Source organism: Cupressus sempervirens, chromosome 1, assembly GCF_028749045.1.
Source record: "Cupressus sempervirens isolate cs-2001-9-10 chromosome 1, ASM2874904v1, whole genome shotgun sequence".
In the NCBI taxonomy this organism is placed as follows: Eukaryota; Viridiplantae; Streptophyta; class Pinopsida; order Cupressales; family Cupressaceae; genus Cupressus; species Cupressus sempervirens.
The window spans coordinates 478,899,823-478,918,608 of record NC_143118.1 but is presented as its reverse complement, the minus strand read 5'-3'; positions in this window follow the sequence as shown (position 1 = coordinate 478,918,608).

Genomic DNA, 18,786 nt, shown 5'->3' with positions numbered 1-18,786 from the left:
CTCCCTCCTTATCACTTCTTATATCTCTCTCAATATAATCTCCCTCTTACTAGGTAGATATAATTAGTAGGTACACTATCTCCCTCTGAGTAGATATTCCATGTTTCTTCTATCTCCATTGGATTTCTTTCTCCCTGTATCTTCTATAATCTACCTTTATTTCTCCCTTTTCTTTGGCTTTCTCTCTCTTTAACAACAATGCCAAAGACTTGGAATTTTAATATGTAGCTGTGAATATTTTTAGTTTCTCTCTCTGTCACCTAGCTTGTGACTAATTTGTAGCTCTGACTCTTTTATTATTTTAGGTAGCTCCTAAAATAAGATCCAATGCATCAATATGTAACATATGTAAATCATCTTATTTGATGTAGGGCACTTCTCATGTTTCTTAAATAACCTTTAATAGGGGCATCACCCCTAATTTACCTCTTAGATACTCATCAACATCCTTAGGTAATGCTTTTGTGAAGATATCACCTATTTTCTCTTTTGTGTTAACATATTCCATCTTCACCTCTTTATCTTCAACTAACTCTCTTAAGTAATGATACTTGATTGCAATGTGCTTAGTCTTTGTATGTATCACAAGATTCTTTGATATATTTATAGAACTTTTATTATCACAATAAGTTGTCACAAGTTTAATGATTTCCTCCTTCATACCTTTGTCTAGCTATTTTATCCATACTTTATCCATACAATGTTTGTACAATTTAATGTAGTAACAACATTTTTAGCTTTAGAAGTAGATTGAGATATGTAGTTTTCTTTCTTGCTAGTCCATGTAACCAGCCTTTTTCCTAAGAAAAATGTTCCTCCACTAGTTCTCTTTCTATAATCAATATTTATATCCCAATCAGCATTAGTGTAGGCTCTCAATTCAAATTTCTTATTTTTTTTATAATATAAACCATAATCTTTTGTGCCTTTCAGATATCTCATTATTCTCTTTACAACCATCAAATGATTCTCCCTTGGATTAGCAAAGAATCCTCCAATTATCCCAATAGATAATGCAATATTATTTCTATTATGTACTACATATTGTAATTTTGTAATCATAGACCTATTCAAAGTTTGATCCACCTTAACTGAATCATCATTCTTTGAAAATTTATGTCCTATCACAATAGGTGTGCTTACTAGCTTGGAATCTTCCAATCTAAAAGTTTTTAGTATCTCCTTTACATATTTTAGCTAAGTGATGTATATACCATATTTCATCTGATGTACACGGGAACCCACAAAGAACTTGATCTCTCCAAACATAGACATTTCAAATTCTTTCTTCAGTTTAATTGCAAAAGCCTTACATAAAGTATCTTGACCTCTAAATATGATATCATCAATAAAAATTTTAGATGTTAAAATACCTTTTCCTTTTTTTTCTTTAAGTACAAATTATTGTTATCACCAGTCCTCTCATATCCAATCTTCACAAGATAATTATGAAGTCTTTCACACCATGCTCTTGATGCTTGCTTCAAAACATATAAATATTTGTGTAGTCTACATTCCATGTTTTTGTTATTATCATCAATAAATCCTTCTAGTTGTTCTATATAAACTTCTTCTTTCAATATAGAATTGAGAAATGTAGACTTAACATCCATTTGATAAAATTTGAAACATTTATATGCAAAGTAAGAAAGTAGAGTTCTTACTCCTTTCAATCTTGTAATAGGGGCATATGTTTCTCCATAGTCGATCCCTTCTTCTTATTCATATCCTTTACAAAATAATATTTCCTTATTCCTTGTGATTTCACCATTTTCATCTAACTTGTTTCTATACACTCACTTCGTGCCAATCACATTTTTATCTTCTAATCTAGGAACTAGAGTCCATGTCTTATTTTTCTCAATTTGTTCAATCTCTTCTTTCATGGATTTACTCCAGTCCACATATTCTAAGGCATCTTTCATTGTTTTTGGTTCATGCATTCTAAGAAAGCATTTATTATTTCTCAACTTGTTCCTTGTCATTAGTCTAGCATCTTTATCTCCAATGATTTGTGTTGTAGGGTTATGTCTCTTGACATACTTTGACAATCTTGGTTCTACTCTATTTCTCTCATCTGGTCTATCAACTTCTAAATCACAATGTACATCTCTATTAGGTAGTTCAACATCTCTTTCATTTACACTAATCTTAGAATTAGAATGTGCCTCAATTACATTCTATAACTCATCACTTGAATATAGCTTGGTACCTAAATTCAACTCAACATTCATAGTATGTGACTCGGTAGTCACTAAAACTTGCTATTGATTTATAGAATCTTCATCAGTAGGCATACCTTCATGAAAATATACAAATGATTTTTATTCCTCTAGTTCCTTCATTGGTTTAGCCTCATGTACTTCTATATATTCATCAAATTTCACATTTACACTTTCCACAATTTTTTTAGTGCTAGTATTTAAACACCTAGAGGATTTACTTCTTGTGGAATAGCCAAGGACTATACCTTCTTCACTTTTGCTATCTAGTTTACCATTTATAGAATCCTTGAGAATATAACACTTTCTTCCAAGTACCTGAAAATATTTTACACTGGGTGAGTATCCATACCATAGTTCAAAAGGTGTTGAATGAGTACCTTTCTTGACTTGCACATAGTTCAAGGTATAGAGTGTTGTACTCATAGCTTCTCTCTAGTATTTCAAAACAATATTATTCTCCATCATAATGTCCCAACATAGTCCATTATAGATCTATTCATTCATTCATCAATTCCATTTTCTGGAGGGATCCTAGGGTCATATATTTGTCTTTTGATTTCTTTGTTGTTACAAAACATTTCAAACTCATTTGATGCAAGTTCTCCTCCTTTATTTGATCTCAAAAATTTCATACTTTTACCTATTTCATTCTCAACTCTTGCTAAGTACCACCTAAACATTTGGAAAGGATCATATTTCTACCTCAGAAACATAATTGTCATCATTCTAGAATAATCATCAACAAATAACATAATGTACTTATCTCCTTTATCACTTTACACTTTAATTGTTCCACACAACTCAATATGAACAATCTCTAATATTCCTTTAGAGGTATGCTTCTTACTCTTAAAACTTGACTTTGTCATTTTTCCTAACATTGTTTGTAAATTATATTGTCAAGTTTCTTCAAATTAGGAAAACCTCTTATTCTTCTCATGTTACTAATACTAACCAAGTTATCAAAATTAAGATGACATAACCTCTTGTTCTATAGCCATGCATCATCAAATTCTACAACTAAACAAGTGGCATTATCCATATCAAGGTAGATTAGATTACCTCTAGTTTGATCACCTTTTCCAATTAGTTTACCATCAGTATCATATATCTTAGCAATCTTATTCTCAAACTCAACCTTTCAACCTAAAATATTTAGTTTGACACACTCAAAAAATTATAGTTAAGTCCTTCAATGTAATAAGGATTGTCACATAAAATCCTTTCTATGAGTTTGATAGAACCTTTTCATTTTATCAGACAAGGTGCATCATTACCAAACTTTGCACTATTTCCATCTTAATAATTCAAGGTAATGAACTTACTATTATCTCTAGTCATGTTATGTGAACACCCCCTATCAATAATCCATCTATTATTCTTGTTCATACAAGCCTCACCCTCATCAGATTCATGCTTCACTACAACATAAACCACTTCACCATCATGATCATCATATTCATCTTTAGTTTCCTCCTCAACAATGTAGCAAGACTTTTTGCCTTTGTCTTTGTAATCATTTTTGTCTTCATCTCTTCTACTTTTTTACTTGTCTCCACCTCTATAGTTTTTCTTCTTTGGACATCTAGCAGTAATATGACCAACCTCATTGCAATTAAGACACATGATAGGTAACTTACCTTTGAATTTTTCTTTACCTCTATGAAATCTCCTTGCTAGTAGTGCTTCAAGTTGTTCTACATCTTCCTCATCTATATTACTATCACTAGAAATATATTTTATCTTTTTCTTCTTCTTCTCATTAGGTTCCTTCAATGAAAATTTGGCTTTGAAAGTAGATTCAACATTGTTAGATTTGAATAGCTGAAAATTAGTGAGCCTACCTACCAAACCTTGAAGAGTCCAATTAGAACTTGGTATACATCTTAGTTCTTGAATTTTAGAATCTCTAATAGCATAAATGGGTAGCAGTGTTCTCAAAAAATTTCTTGTTATGGTGTCATCATCTCTCTTACCATTAGCTCCTCTTATGGCATCAACAAAATATTTTCTCTTATAGAAGTATTGAGAAATATTCTCACCTTCTTGGATTCTTATGTCATTGAACTTACCTTTAAGACTTTTAGATTTGGCTCTTACAACATATGTGTCTCATCCATAGATGTTGTGAAGAGTATCCAAAATTTTCTTTACACTATCACAACCCTTGATATCATTGAACTTGGCATGACTGAGGGCAGAGGCAATCTCTAATATTGCCTAGTTGTGTTCTTTCTTCTTTTTTAGATCTTCATCAATTAGAGCTTCAACAGAATCAACATGCTCTATAGCAATGGTACATTGTCCATTATCTTCAAGACCTCTGAGGTATAGCTTCATTAGAATTTTACATGCAGGAAAGTTATCTCTATTAATCTTGGGTACCTCTCTTTTTGACATGTTGATCTTTTTGCTTCTAGTACCTTAAAACTAGTCCTCTCAAGCAGATGACTCTGATACAATTATTTGAATTATTTAGAATAGCTGGGGGGGTGGGGGTGAAAAAATTTCCAAAGTCCAAATATACAAATAAAACTTTTCATAGCTTAGTGAACCCATATACATAAAACATATTCATCATGCATGCATCCATTAGATCATACAATAACTTAAACATTTTGGTTACTGTCAAATCAACTTTGTAGAATTGTAAGAATGAAACATAATAAATTCAATGACACATTTCACATAATAATTTTATTTGGAAAAAAAATTTGGGAAAAACCACCACTAATATGCTACTAATTCTCACTCTTCTGAAGTGATGCCCTATGAAAGGCCAACCTTGTTAAAGGTTACAATGCACACTATTAAATGTGACCTAGTAATTGGATTTCAATCACCTTGTTAGGAGTGAGCCTTGTTAGATCACTTTAGATCATTAACTTGGAATTTAGCCTAGTTAAAGGATTTACAAATGAATATTAGGTCAACCTTAATCCAAAGGATTTACCCTAGATTGATACAATGATTAGAAAGTAAGAGTAAGGCATGATCTGATAACAACTTACAATTCCAATTTGCAGATTATAGATCTTTGTTTCACTCCTTCATTCTTCTGGCTTTCATACACTTCAGCTCTCATAGCTTATCCACCCTTCAAGCATCCATAGCCTTAAGCCTTCTTGGTTTTCTTTCCAATAGTAGTCTCTTCTCCTTGGTCACTGAATGAAGCAATACCTTAGACTCCTTATCTTCCTTAGGTTCTCACACATGACAACATTTTCTTATTACCAACCATCTCTATAAATACAAAATTTAGATCTTTTTTCATTCATTAGCTATCATTCATCTTAGGGTTAGGTAGGATTCAATGAATCTACCATCTTTTCATTTTATTCCCTTCTAGAAACTTCTCCTTCAATCCTCTTTGAATTTGCCTCAAAATAGTTTGTCTTGAATTTTGTGCCACTAGCTAATCAAGCTTGATCTTCCACACTATTCACACAATCCAAGAAATCAAACTTGTCAACTTAAATTCATCAAATTAATAAACTTTCTCATAAAGCTAACACTTAGTATTAACTTGCTTCTAATGCTCAGCAAAAACTATGGTGCTTGACATCCACTATCAAATCACTTGGCACAAACTAAATTTTACTGATGCTCAGCATCAACTAAACTTTACTCGACTTACACTATGTCACTCAACATACACTAAAATTTGACTTTATTTGGCTCCAACTAATTTTATGTTTGGCTTGCACTAACTTTTTTTAGGACCTATTGTCCACTCAGTCAAGCTTGGAAGACTCAATGCTTTCCTCTTGTTCTTCTAGACTTAATTAGTGTATCTAACCTTTGAAACCTTAAGTAGATAATCAATGCACTATAATATCATTTCCTTAACTAATTTTTGTACTTCTTTTCCATGTTAGAACTCAACCTTTATTATAGGTGCTATTTTTACCTCATTTGATCAAATTCTCTTCATCAATCAAATAAATCATAGTACTCAAATCATCTAAGAAATTATCTTACTAGGAAGTAGCTAGTTTGACATCAATGACAAAACAATGATTTAAACACAATCTCATACTCATATCAATCTATTTTTAACAACAATACCTCATTATTTTTTCTAGTCTTTAAGTACAAATTACTCTTACCATTTTTTATTGCAAATACAACATTCATCATATAGTTATGTAGTCTTTCATATCATGCTCTAGGAGCTTGTTTCAAACCATATAAATCTTTGTATATTTCACACCATATTTTTCTTGCTAGGATCCACAAATCCTTTAGGTTGTCTTATGTATACTTCTCCCTCAAGTATACCATTTAGAAATGTAGATTTGACATCCATCTAATATACTTTGAATCATTTAGAAGAACAATATGCAAGTATTGTTCTAACTTCTTCTACTCTTTCTATAGGGGTGAATATTTCCCCATAATTAACACCTTCTTCTTGTGAATATCGCTTGAATACTTAACTACCCTTCTTCCTTGTGACTTTTCCATTTTTATTCAAATTGTTCCTAAATACCTGTTTTGTTCTAATAATAATTTTGTCTTTTGGTCTAGGTACTAGGGTCCATTTTTTATTCTTTTCAATCTATTAGTAACCATGTATCACTTCTGATTCTTTTTCTTGTCATAATACTATATTTCTTATCTATAATAATTGGTTCAAGCTTGTGATGCCTTCTCACATATTTTTCTAGTATAGGGTATTTTCTTCTTCTTTCTTTGATAGGTTCATCTTGAAAAATGATTCCAAGTTCATTACCTCTCTCTTGTTTAGGTTTTGTTTTATTTTCTTCATGCTATACATTTTCTTCTAGATTATTGGCTTCCTCTTATTGTAGTTTCACAATGCATGCCCCATTTCTCCTAGAAATGAGGACCCCCTAGTATAATTTTTTATTTTCTAGACACCTAGTTGGAGGTTTGAGTCTTTTTTAGGGGTTTACCTAGTGTCTAAACCAAGTCTAGCCCTTTACCTAAAAACCCAGTTGTGAGAAATGGGAGATTTTGAGGAGAAAAGTGAGTTTAGGGTCAAAAGGTGCACACTAGCACACCTAGTGCACCCTTCAAGGTGCACTAGTGTGCTAAGTGTGCAGCACTTTTCTTTGGAAGTGCACACCTAAACACATGCATAGGTGTGCACCTCCAAAGATGTGCTCTATCCCTGGCCTATAAAAGCTCGAGGCCCCTTCCTCCTCCCATCTCAATGCTTCTTCTTAGTCTCTAGCGAGTGCACCTCTCCACATTTTGAGGTGTGCTTCATCTTCTGCACCTACAAACATAAACATGTTAAAATAAAAAAGGAAAAGGTGGGCACCTTATGCACCTATCCAAGGTGTGCAAGATGCATACCTTTCTACAAACACTAAGTAAAACTTTAAAAACCATTGAAAATTTCACCTAAGTGAAAGGTGTACATGTGCCCACCTATCTAAGGTGTGCACTTGTGAACCTTTCAAAGACAACATTCTCCTTTGTACATAGTAAAGGGTGCTCACTTATTACACCCCACAAGGTGTGCTATGTGCACACCTTTTTTAATACAAACCATCTTTGCACTTGTTAAGGGTGCACACTTAGTGCACCCCACAAGGTTATCTATGTGTAGACTCTCATTTTTAAAGTTTTTATTGGGATAATTGTGCACCTAGCATACCCTAAAGGTGCAAAGGATACACTGAATTTTATCTGTTAGAGCTAGAAATAGGGTTTTTTGAGTGTTTTAATAGTTTTTAAAGTTCAAGGTTATAATTTTTGGTAATTATGGTTTATTTAAATTAATTTGTTCTACCTTCTAGACTAATAGATGTCTATTTTGGGTAGATTAAATGCCTTCCTCCTCGTCCTTCCTCATTGCAAAGATGGCTCCAAAATTGGTGGTCTTCAAATTTCAAGGTGTTCCATCAAAATCACACTTCCAGGATGGTCATTTAGAGATCTAAGAAACTAAGCTAGGCCATATTGACTAGAATGTATTTTTGGTCATATGCAACAAACTAAATGAGAGGCCCCTAATGGTGTTTTCACTTATTAGATCAAGGTTGTAAACATAGCTTCACACATGGTTTTAGTACAATATTCCAAGTTGATCATGGCATTAGTAGAGAATTATGCTTTGGTGGAAAGGGTGGTAAAATGTATAATAGGAGAGATCATTCTAGATCTGAGGCCTAAGAAGAGAAAGAAAATTTTCCATCTTCCAAGGGCAAATTAGTACATTAGGTTGACATACCATCTAGCATAATGGTGGCATAGAGAGAATGAACAAGAGGCCACATAAATTATTCAATCCTCGTATCTCATTGATAAGACTCCTTTGGGAAAAAATTAGGGAAAGTAAATATGAAAGAGGTTATATGAAAGATGATATCAAAATTCCATAGTTCTCCTACATAGAATCATGGGATTGCCAGTAGCAAGACACTTAAATATATGGATGGTACACTTCATTGAAACCATCAGAATGACAAATATGCCAATTGACTAGGCTTCAATCGTTAGTGAGAATTTAGATGAAAACTGATGTGATGAAAAATGAGTTAAGGTTCTATATGAAATTTTATTTGGTATATCTATTAGTAGCAAGAGCAATAGATTATCTAGGGTTATTTAAAAGGGGCAACTTGCAAGACACTAATGCATGGCCTTATGTGGTATGCCCCCAACTTGTAAGGAAAAAGATTTTGAACCACAACAAGGAATATAGAATAGTGAATGATGCTTTCATTTTTGTAATTATCTTATTCATTGAGGGAGACTATGCAAAAAGGATGTAAAAAGGGGCAGCAACAAAGATTACAAAAATAGGTGCCTACTACATCCAATTTAAGACATTCACCTATTTAAGGGTAGCGAGTAGCATTGTCAATCCAAAGAAGCTCCCTATGTATCCATGTGATAGACTCATATTGCTAGAGTTTTGCATGACAACTCTCATATGCATATGATAGAGTAAGGAAGTAGCATAAGAAGACTTGGGTATGGGCCATCACTATAGGTCCATTTGGTGTCAAATAGAAGTAGGATATCACTACTGTTGAGTCAAAATGGGATCAATATACCTTGGAGGATTATAATTCCTCTCGTCCATGTTTTTATAATATTGGAATAGTTTAGTACTTGGCAAGAAAATAGTTCAAACATGAAGATGCCATAGAGGATCATTGGATGAATGTAGTAGATGACTACAAGATCTAAACAGGGGGTTATTGTAGGGTTACTCGTTATTTTCCAGGTAGTACCCTAAAAATGAAGGTTCTATTAAATTTAGTGTAGCAAGAAACTGAAGAGGTCTTAGATCCCTTATATGACCAAAATAAGATATATGAATGACCTATGATGAATGTAGAGATTGATAGAGAAGAAAATGTGGATATCAATCATAGGTCAAGGCATATCATCTAGTTAACCAAGGAATGGATTAAGAGACCATTCAAGATGGATATGATTCTATAAAAAATAGTTTTCCAAGTTATAGCCTACCCACTAAAAGGTGGAGGAGCTAAAGTGATGGTGCAAAAATTCATAGCTCAGTCTCCAATAAGGTGGAAATAGTACATCAACTTGATAGAGAAGTGGGATATTGTAGGACACAAAAAGGTAAAAACAAAAGGAAAAGAGCTTCCCCTCAAAAAGTTGAGCCTAAAGAGGAGGAAACTCAAGCACCTAAGAGCCAAGGGGAAGACAATGTAGAAGTCATCCAAACTTAGGATAATCCATTAGTGCCATCACTAGAATAAGGCAAGTAGCTAAAGAATAAGAATAGAAAGTGTCTCTACCTACCCAAGAGGAAGAAGCTCTCCATCAACTCCCAAAAAAAGAAAGATTAAAACTCCAGTTATAAGGACAAGGTGACAAAATATGATAAGAAAGGTTATTCCTTCTCCATTAGTCTCAAGAGTTATTCTAGAGGAAGAAGAACAAGATGACAAAGAGAAAGAGGATAACCTTCCATTGAGTCAAAGGACTCAACTTTCTAGGGCTACTAAGGTAGAATTGAGAAGGAGCTCCACTATAATGTCACTATCCATTCCTACACAACCTATTCAGGTTAGAGCTTCGAAGGATGAGTTACACTAATGAATTGATGAGCAAGAAGACCAACGAGCTAATGTCTTTAAGATTTCATATTTTGATTTCATGGTTCTATAGGCACTGAACTTAAAGGAGATTAGATAAGGTCATCAATGTGTAATTTTATTTGATGTAGGGAACTTCTCATGTTTCCTAAATAACCTTTCATAGGGGTATCACCCCTAATTTACCTCTTAGATACTCATCAACATCCTTAGGTAATGATTTTGTGAAGATATCAGCTATTTTCTCTTTTGTGTTAACATATTCCATCTTCACCTCTTTATCTTCAACTAACTCTCTCAAGTAATGATACTTGATTACAATGTGCTTAGTATTTGTATGTATCACAAGATTCTTTGATATATTTATAGAACATTTATTATTACAATAAAGTATCACAAGTTCGATGATTTTCTCCATACCTTTGAGTAGTTGTTTGATCCATATAATGTTTGTACAATTTACTATAGTAACAATATATTCAACTTCAACAATAGATTGAGATATGTAGTTTTGTTTCTTGCTAGTCCATGTAACCAGCCTTTTTCCTAAGAAAAATGCTTCTCCACTAGTGATCTTTCTATCATCAATATTTCTAGCCCAATTAGCATCAGTGTAGACTCTTAATTCAAATTTCTTATTTTTCTTATAATATAGACCATAATCTTTTGTGCCTTTTAGATATCTCATTATTCTCTTTACAACCGTCAAATGGTTCTCCCTTGAATTAGCAAAGAATGTTCCAACTATCCTTCTAGATAATGCAATATTAGGTCTATTGTGTACTACATATTATAATTTTCTAATTATAGAACTATGTCATCATTCTTTGACAATTTATGTCCTATCACCATAGGTGTGTTTACTAGCTTGGAATCTTCCAATCTAAAAGTTTTCAATATCTCCTTTACATATTTTAGCTAAGTGATGTATATACCATATTTCATCTAATGTACTTGTGATCCCACAAAGAACTTGATCTCTCCAAACATAGACATTTCAAATTATTTCTTCATTTCATTTGGAAAAGCCTTACATAAAGTATCTTGACCTCCAAATTATGATATCATCAATAAAAATTTCAGATGTTAAAATATCTTTTCCTTTTTTTTCCTTAAGTATAGATTGTTGTTATCACCAGTCCTCTCAAATCCAATCTTCACAAGATAATTATGAAATCTTTCATACCATCCTCTTGATGTTTGTGTCAAACCATATAAAGATTTATGTACTCTACATGTCATGTTTTTGTTGTTATCATTAATAAATCCTTCTAGTTGTTCTATATAAAATTCTTCTTTCAATATACAATTTGGAAATGTAGACTTAACAAACATTTGATAAAATTTGAAACTTTTATATGCAAAGTAAGCAAGAAGAGTTCTTACTATTTCCAATCTTGCAATAGGGGAAAATGTTTCTCCATAGTCTATCCCTTCTTCTTGTCCATATCCTTTACAAACTAATCTTGCTTTATTCCTTGTGACTTCAGCATTTTCATCTAACTTGTTTCTATACACTCACTTGGTTCCAATCACATTTTTATCTTCTAGTCTAGGAACTAGAGTCCATGTCTTATTTTTCTCAATTAGTTCAATCTCTTCTTTCATGGCTTTACTCTAGTCCACATCTTCTAAGGCATCTTTCATTGTTTTGGTTTCATGCATTCTAAGAAAAAATTTATTATTTATCAACTTGTTCCTTTTCATTGGTCTACCATCTTTATCTCTAATGGTTTATGTTGTAGGGTGATGTCTCTTGACATACTTTGACAATCTTGGTTCTACTCTATTTTTGTACATCTCCATTAGGTAGTTCAACATCTCTTTCATTTACACTAATCTTAGAATTATAATATGCCTCAATTTAATTTTGCAACTTGACACTTTAATATAGCTTGGTTCTTGAATTCGGCTCAACATTCATAATATATGACTCTGCAGTCACTAAAACTTTCTATAGATTTGTAACTTGATTTACAACATCTTCACCAGTAGGCATACTTTCATGAAAATATACAAATGATTTGTATTCCTCTAGTTCCTTCATTGGTTTAGCTAAATCTACTTCTGTATATTCATCAAATTTCACATTTTCATTTTCCACAATTTTGTAGTGTTAGTATTTAAACACTTATAGGATTTACTTCTTGTGGAATGGCCAAGGAATGTACCTTCTTCACTTTTTGTAACTAGTTTACCATTCTTGGAATCCTTTAGAACATAACACTTTCTTCCAAGTACCTTAAAATATTCTACACTAGGTGAGTATCCATACCAGAGTTCAAAAGGTGTTGAATGAGTACCTTTCTTGACTTGCACATAGTTCAAGGTATAGATGGTTGTACTCATAGCTTGTCTCTAGTATTTCAAAGAAACATTCTTCTCCATCATGAGTGTCCTAGCATGGTCCATTATGGATCTATTCCTCCATTCATCATTTCCATTTTGTGGAGCGATCCTAGGGGTAAATGTTTGTCTTTTGATTCCTTTAGCATTACAAAACATCTCAAACTCATTTGATGTAAATTCTCCTCCTCTATCAGATCTCAAACATTTTATACCTTTACCTATTTCCTTCTCAACTCTTGCTAAGTACCACCTAAAAATTTGAAAAGGATCATATTTCTACCTCAAAAACATAATTGTCATCATTCTAGAATAATCATCAACAAATAGCATAATGTACTTATCTCCTTTTTAGTTTTGTACTTTAATTGGTCCACACAACTCAATATGAACAATCTCTAATATTCCTTTAGGGGTATGCATCTTACTCTTAAAACTTAACTTTGTCATTTTGCCTAACTAACATTGTTTGCAAATTATATCGTCAGGTTTCTTCAACTTAGGAAAATCTCTTACTCTTCTCATGTTACTGATACTAACCAAGTTATGAAAATTAAGATGACATAAACTCTTATTCCATAGCCATGCATCATTAATTTATACAACTAAACAAGTGTCATCATCCATATCAAGGTAGATTAGATTACCTCTAGTTTGATAACCTTTTCCAATTAGTTTTCCATTAGTATCATATATCTTAGCAATCTTGTTCTCAAACTCAACCTTTCAACCTAAACTATTCAATTTGACACACTCAACAAATTATAGTTAAGTCCTTCAACATAATAAGAATCGTCACATAAAATCCTTTCAAAGAGTTTGATATAACCTTTTAATTTTATTAGATAGGGTGCATCATTACCAGACCTTGCACTATTTCCATCTTAATAATTCAAGGTAATGAACTTACTGTTATCTCTAGTCATGTGATGTGAACATCCACTATCAATGATCCATCTATTATTCTTGTTTACACAAGGCACTATTGCAGTTGCCTCATCCTCATCATATTCATCCTTCACTACAACATACACTCGTTCATCATCATGATCATCATATTCATCTTTAGTTTCCTCCTCAGCAATGTAGCAAGACTTCTTGCCTTTTCCTTTGTAATCATTTTTGTCTTCATCTCTTCTACTTTTGTACTTGCCTCCACCTCATCTAGTAGTGATATGACCAACCTCATTGAAATTAAAACACATGATAGGTAGCTTACCTTTGAATTTTTCTTTACTTCTATGAAATCTCCTTGTGAGTAGTGCTTCAAGTTGTTCTATGTCCTCCTCATCTATATTACTATCATTGGAAAAATATTTTACCTTTTTCTTCTTCTCATTAGGTTATTTCAATAATAATTTGGCTTTGAAAGTAGATTCAACATTGTCAGATTTGAAGTTATCAAAATTAGATAGCTCAAAAGTAGTGAGCCTACCTACAAAACCTTCAAGAATTAGATTATAACTTGGTATACATCTCAATTCTTGAATTTTAAAAATCCTAATAGCATAAATGGGTAGAAATGTTCTCAAAAATTTTCTTAGTATAGTGTAATCATCTCTATTACCATTATCTCCTCTTATAGCATCAACAAAATATTTTATCCTAGAGAAATATTGAGCAATATTCTGACCTTCTTACACTCTCATTTCATCGAAGTTATCTCTAAGACTTTTAGATTTGTCTCTTACAAAATTTGTGTCTCCTCCATAGATGGGGTAAAGAGTATCCCAAAAAAAAATTCACTATCACAACCCTTGATATCATCAAACTTAGCATGACTTAGGGAAAAAGGCAATATCTAACATTGCCTAGCTGTAATCTTTCTTCTTTTTTAGATCTTCAAAAATTAGACCTTCAGAAAAATCAACATACTCTATGGTAATGGTAGATTGTGCATGATCTCCAAGACCTAAAAGGTGTAGCTTTTTCAAAATTTTCCATGCAAGAAATTTATCTCTATTAATCTTGGCTACCTCTCTTTTTGAGATCTTGATCTTTTTGCATCTAGTACCTTCAAACTAGTCCTCTTAAGCAAATGACTTTCATACCAATTATTGGAATTATTTAGAATAACTACGGGGGTGGGGTGTGAAATAGTTTCCAAGGTCCAAATGTACAAATAAAACTTTTCATAGCTTAGTGAACTCATATCCATAAAACATATTCATCATGCATGCATCCATTAGATCATATAATTACTTAAACTTTTTGGTTACTGTCAAATCAAATTTGCAAAAATGTAAGCATGAAACATAATAGATTTAATAACACATCTGACATAATGATTTTATGTGAAAAACCAATATGAGAAAAACCACTAGTAACATGCTACTAATTCTCACTCTTCTAAAGTGATGCCCTGTGAAAGGCCAACCCTGTTAAAGCTTACAATGCACATTGTTAAATGTGACCTAGTAAGATGATTTTAATCACATTGTTAGGAGTGAGCCTTGTTAGAGTACTTTAGATAATTCACTTGGAATGTCACTTGGTTAAAGGATTTAAAAATGAATGTTAGGTCAACCTTAATCCAAAGGATTTACCTTAGATTGATACAATGATTAGAAAGTAAGAGTAAGGCTTGATTTGCTAACAACTTACAATTCCAACTTACAAATTACAGATCTTTGTTTCACTCCTCCATTCTTCTTAGCTTTCATACACTTTAGCTCTGATAGCTTGTCCACCCTTCAAGCATCCATACCCTTAAGCCTTCTTTCTTTTCTTGCCAATAGCAATCTCTTTTCTTTGGTCACTGAATAAAGCAATACTTTAGACTTCTTGTCTTCCTTAGGTTCTCGCACATGACAACATTTTCTTCTAACTATTAATCTCTATAAATAGAAAATTTAGATCTTTTCCCATTCATTATCTCTCATCCATTTTAGGTTTACATAGGATTAGGTAGGATTCAATGAATCTACCATCATTTTATTTTTGTAACGCCCCGCCAAGGGATCCAAAAGAATTAACCTAAAGTTTCACTAATTTTGCTAAACATTTTTTTTTTTAAAGTAAGAATGTATAACATACACCTCAAACCTATAGTAGCGGAAGCACTTACACGTAATCAACAACAAACATACATCACAAGTTACATTCCTTAAGGATCCCAAGACATTGAGTCACATTTAAATTTAATTAATTCTAAGTCTAACAACTACCACATACATATGAAAGAATAATCAGAAAGTCCAATGTCCATAATATACATTTTCTCTGAATGCCTCTTGGCAAATTAATTCGGAATGCTCAATCATCCACTGTACATGTCACAGGGTATGAAAGGCTTAAAAGAATATACATATGTAAAGATAAAGATACATCATCCTCAAATCCATGATACAAAGTACAGTAAAATAAATGGAACTAATAACATACTTGATACATCCATACATCCATAATGATAAAACATCTATCATAAAATCTAACCATCCATCATAATAATCCAAGAACATAGTGAAGGTAAATGCCAACCAAGAAAGCTCCAACCACAGTGATCATGGACGGATCTCAATGGTAAAAGTAAAAAGCACTACCACCCAACCACGTGGAACCTAAATGGTCCACTCCCACCGCGCTGAGGAGATAGTCTCAAGTCCCAAACAAGGTATCAAAACACAAAACACAAGTACTCTCTAAGTCTGGGAAATCCTAAAAGTATACTAACTCAAGGGTTCCAACATAGATAGACATCTAGACCCAGAGGCACCAAAAAGACACATAGGAAACCTGCTATACAAGCGGGAAAGTGTCATCGCAAAAGTCACGTAGAAGTTACTCGAGCAATCCCTTAGGAATCTCGGGTTCCTAGTGATCCCTGCAGCCACTAGTATCCTCTCGTACTGACGAGACATACTATGGAATGCAAGGTCGCAACCAAGCGTTCTCTCTACCCCATCCTAGCCTGTACTAGCACTCAAGGCATGGGAGAGAAAATACAATTATCTTATTAGGTTCATTTAAGTCTGTATTTAGGTGAGATGTTTTCACTTGTTAAAACAACTTACAATGGGTTACTCCAAGCAGCCTCTTAGGGCCCCGATCCCCATTGCAAGCCACTTCCCGACACTACACATAGATAACCTACCCTAGGCTCATGAAATCACAAATCAAAGAATCATAATAAAATCACCTCAGTCCTATACAAGCAACTAAAAAACATCATAAAAGATAAGCCACAAAAATTACATCAGTTCTTCATGAGCAACAGATAAGCATCAAATAATAATCATATGATCACAACAGTTCTCTATCAGCAACTGAAGGCATCAATGATAAATCACAAAATCCAATGGTTCTCCAATGAGCAACTAGAAAGTATCCCAATAATAAATCACAATATTGATCAAAGACTCCAAAATGGTCAAGTCAACACATGACATCATCAAGAACATAACAAACACTTCAGTCCTCTCAAGCGATCGAAAAGAAATCCAAGTATAACTGATCGAGACTCAAAAATGGTTATCAAATATAACTGATTGAGACTCAAAAATGGTTATCAAATATAACTGATCGGGACTCAAAAATGGTTAAGTTAGGTATCTCAAATACATACACTTCAGCTTCACGCAAGGAAACTAGAAAGCAATAACAACAGTAAATACATCTCATCATAGAGCATAGCAACACATTACCAAGGTCGGGTATAAAAGATCAAGACTGATATTAGCATGACATCACAAACACATAACCCCCGAGCCTCTGATAACAACCTAAGATTGGTCAACTAAACAACCCCCAAACTCCTAAAGCATAGACAGAACATAGGAAACATCATAATCTCATAGTTCATAGTAAAGTTCCAACTTTCATTTTAGTGTAAGTTTTTGAATTTAAAGGGGGTACATCTTAATCCCTATAGTTTAACCCATGTCCCATATCTAAATAGAAGTCCAATTATCCAACTTGGTTTAAATCAATTTTCTAAAATGATCTAAAGGCAAGTTATTTATTTAACTTATTGAAATAAATAAATACTTATGATCTAAACAATATTCTTTTTAAAAAAAAAAAAAATATATATATATATATATATATATATTACTTAAAATAAATTCATCATTAATTTAATTAAACTAATTTTTTAATTAAATTAATTATTGATTAACAACCTAAGTACTTATATTAATATCCTAGCAATTATTAGATATCAATAATTAATAAAACTATCAATAATTTTATTAATTAAAAATAAACTATATTTAAATGCTTCAATATTTAAATCGATAAATAATAATAAAACTCACATTATTAAATAATAGAAAAGTAATGTTATAATAAAATAATAATTATTTATAACATTACAAACTAATTATTAATATTGTTACTAACTACTAATTAAATTTTTATAAAACTAAACTAAAGTTTTATTAAAATGATTAATTATTAATTAGAAGTTTTATTAAAATTATTAATAATTAACAAAAACTTTATTTAAAATTATTAATAACTAATATTAAAAATATACTTTACACATTCAAAATTTATCATACATATACCAATTGCAAAGTACGATTTAAATAAATTGCAGGCTGTATGACTGCAATGCTAATGCAGACGTACTGCGACCACAGTCACAAGTACGGCTGCAATAGCCACTGTCGGCTCAAAAGCCGCTAACCTATGGTAAGGGGGGGGTAGGTTTTAAATTATTATTATTTTATTTTTTTTATAAACTTTTTTTCTTTTTTATTATTATAATTTTTTTTTTTTTTTAAAGATTTTATTTGTATAAACAAACTCACTTTCATTTGATAATATTTTTTTTTAATAAAAACTTTTAAATTAAATTAAAATCGCCTCCACTAAAAATAGTTTTGTTTAAAAGACAACCCTTCTCATTTAAGTTCAATAATATATGTTTAATTATTACATATATTTTATAATTAATTAATTCTAAATTTTAATTTTTTTTTTTTTTTAATTTTTAATTTTTTTTTTTTTAAAAATAAACATTCACAAATATAATCTAATAGAGAAAATAATATTAACCATTTGAATTTTCAACTACAATTTTCATTTCCAAAGATTCAAACTCCTGCCAAATTTTAAATTCTTTAAGTCTATTAATTAAACACAAATCCCAATTTGATCCAAATTCCCTTTTTACCTACGAACGAGGTTTTCTAAATAGTTTTCCAATCTAGATTTACAGA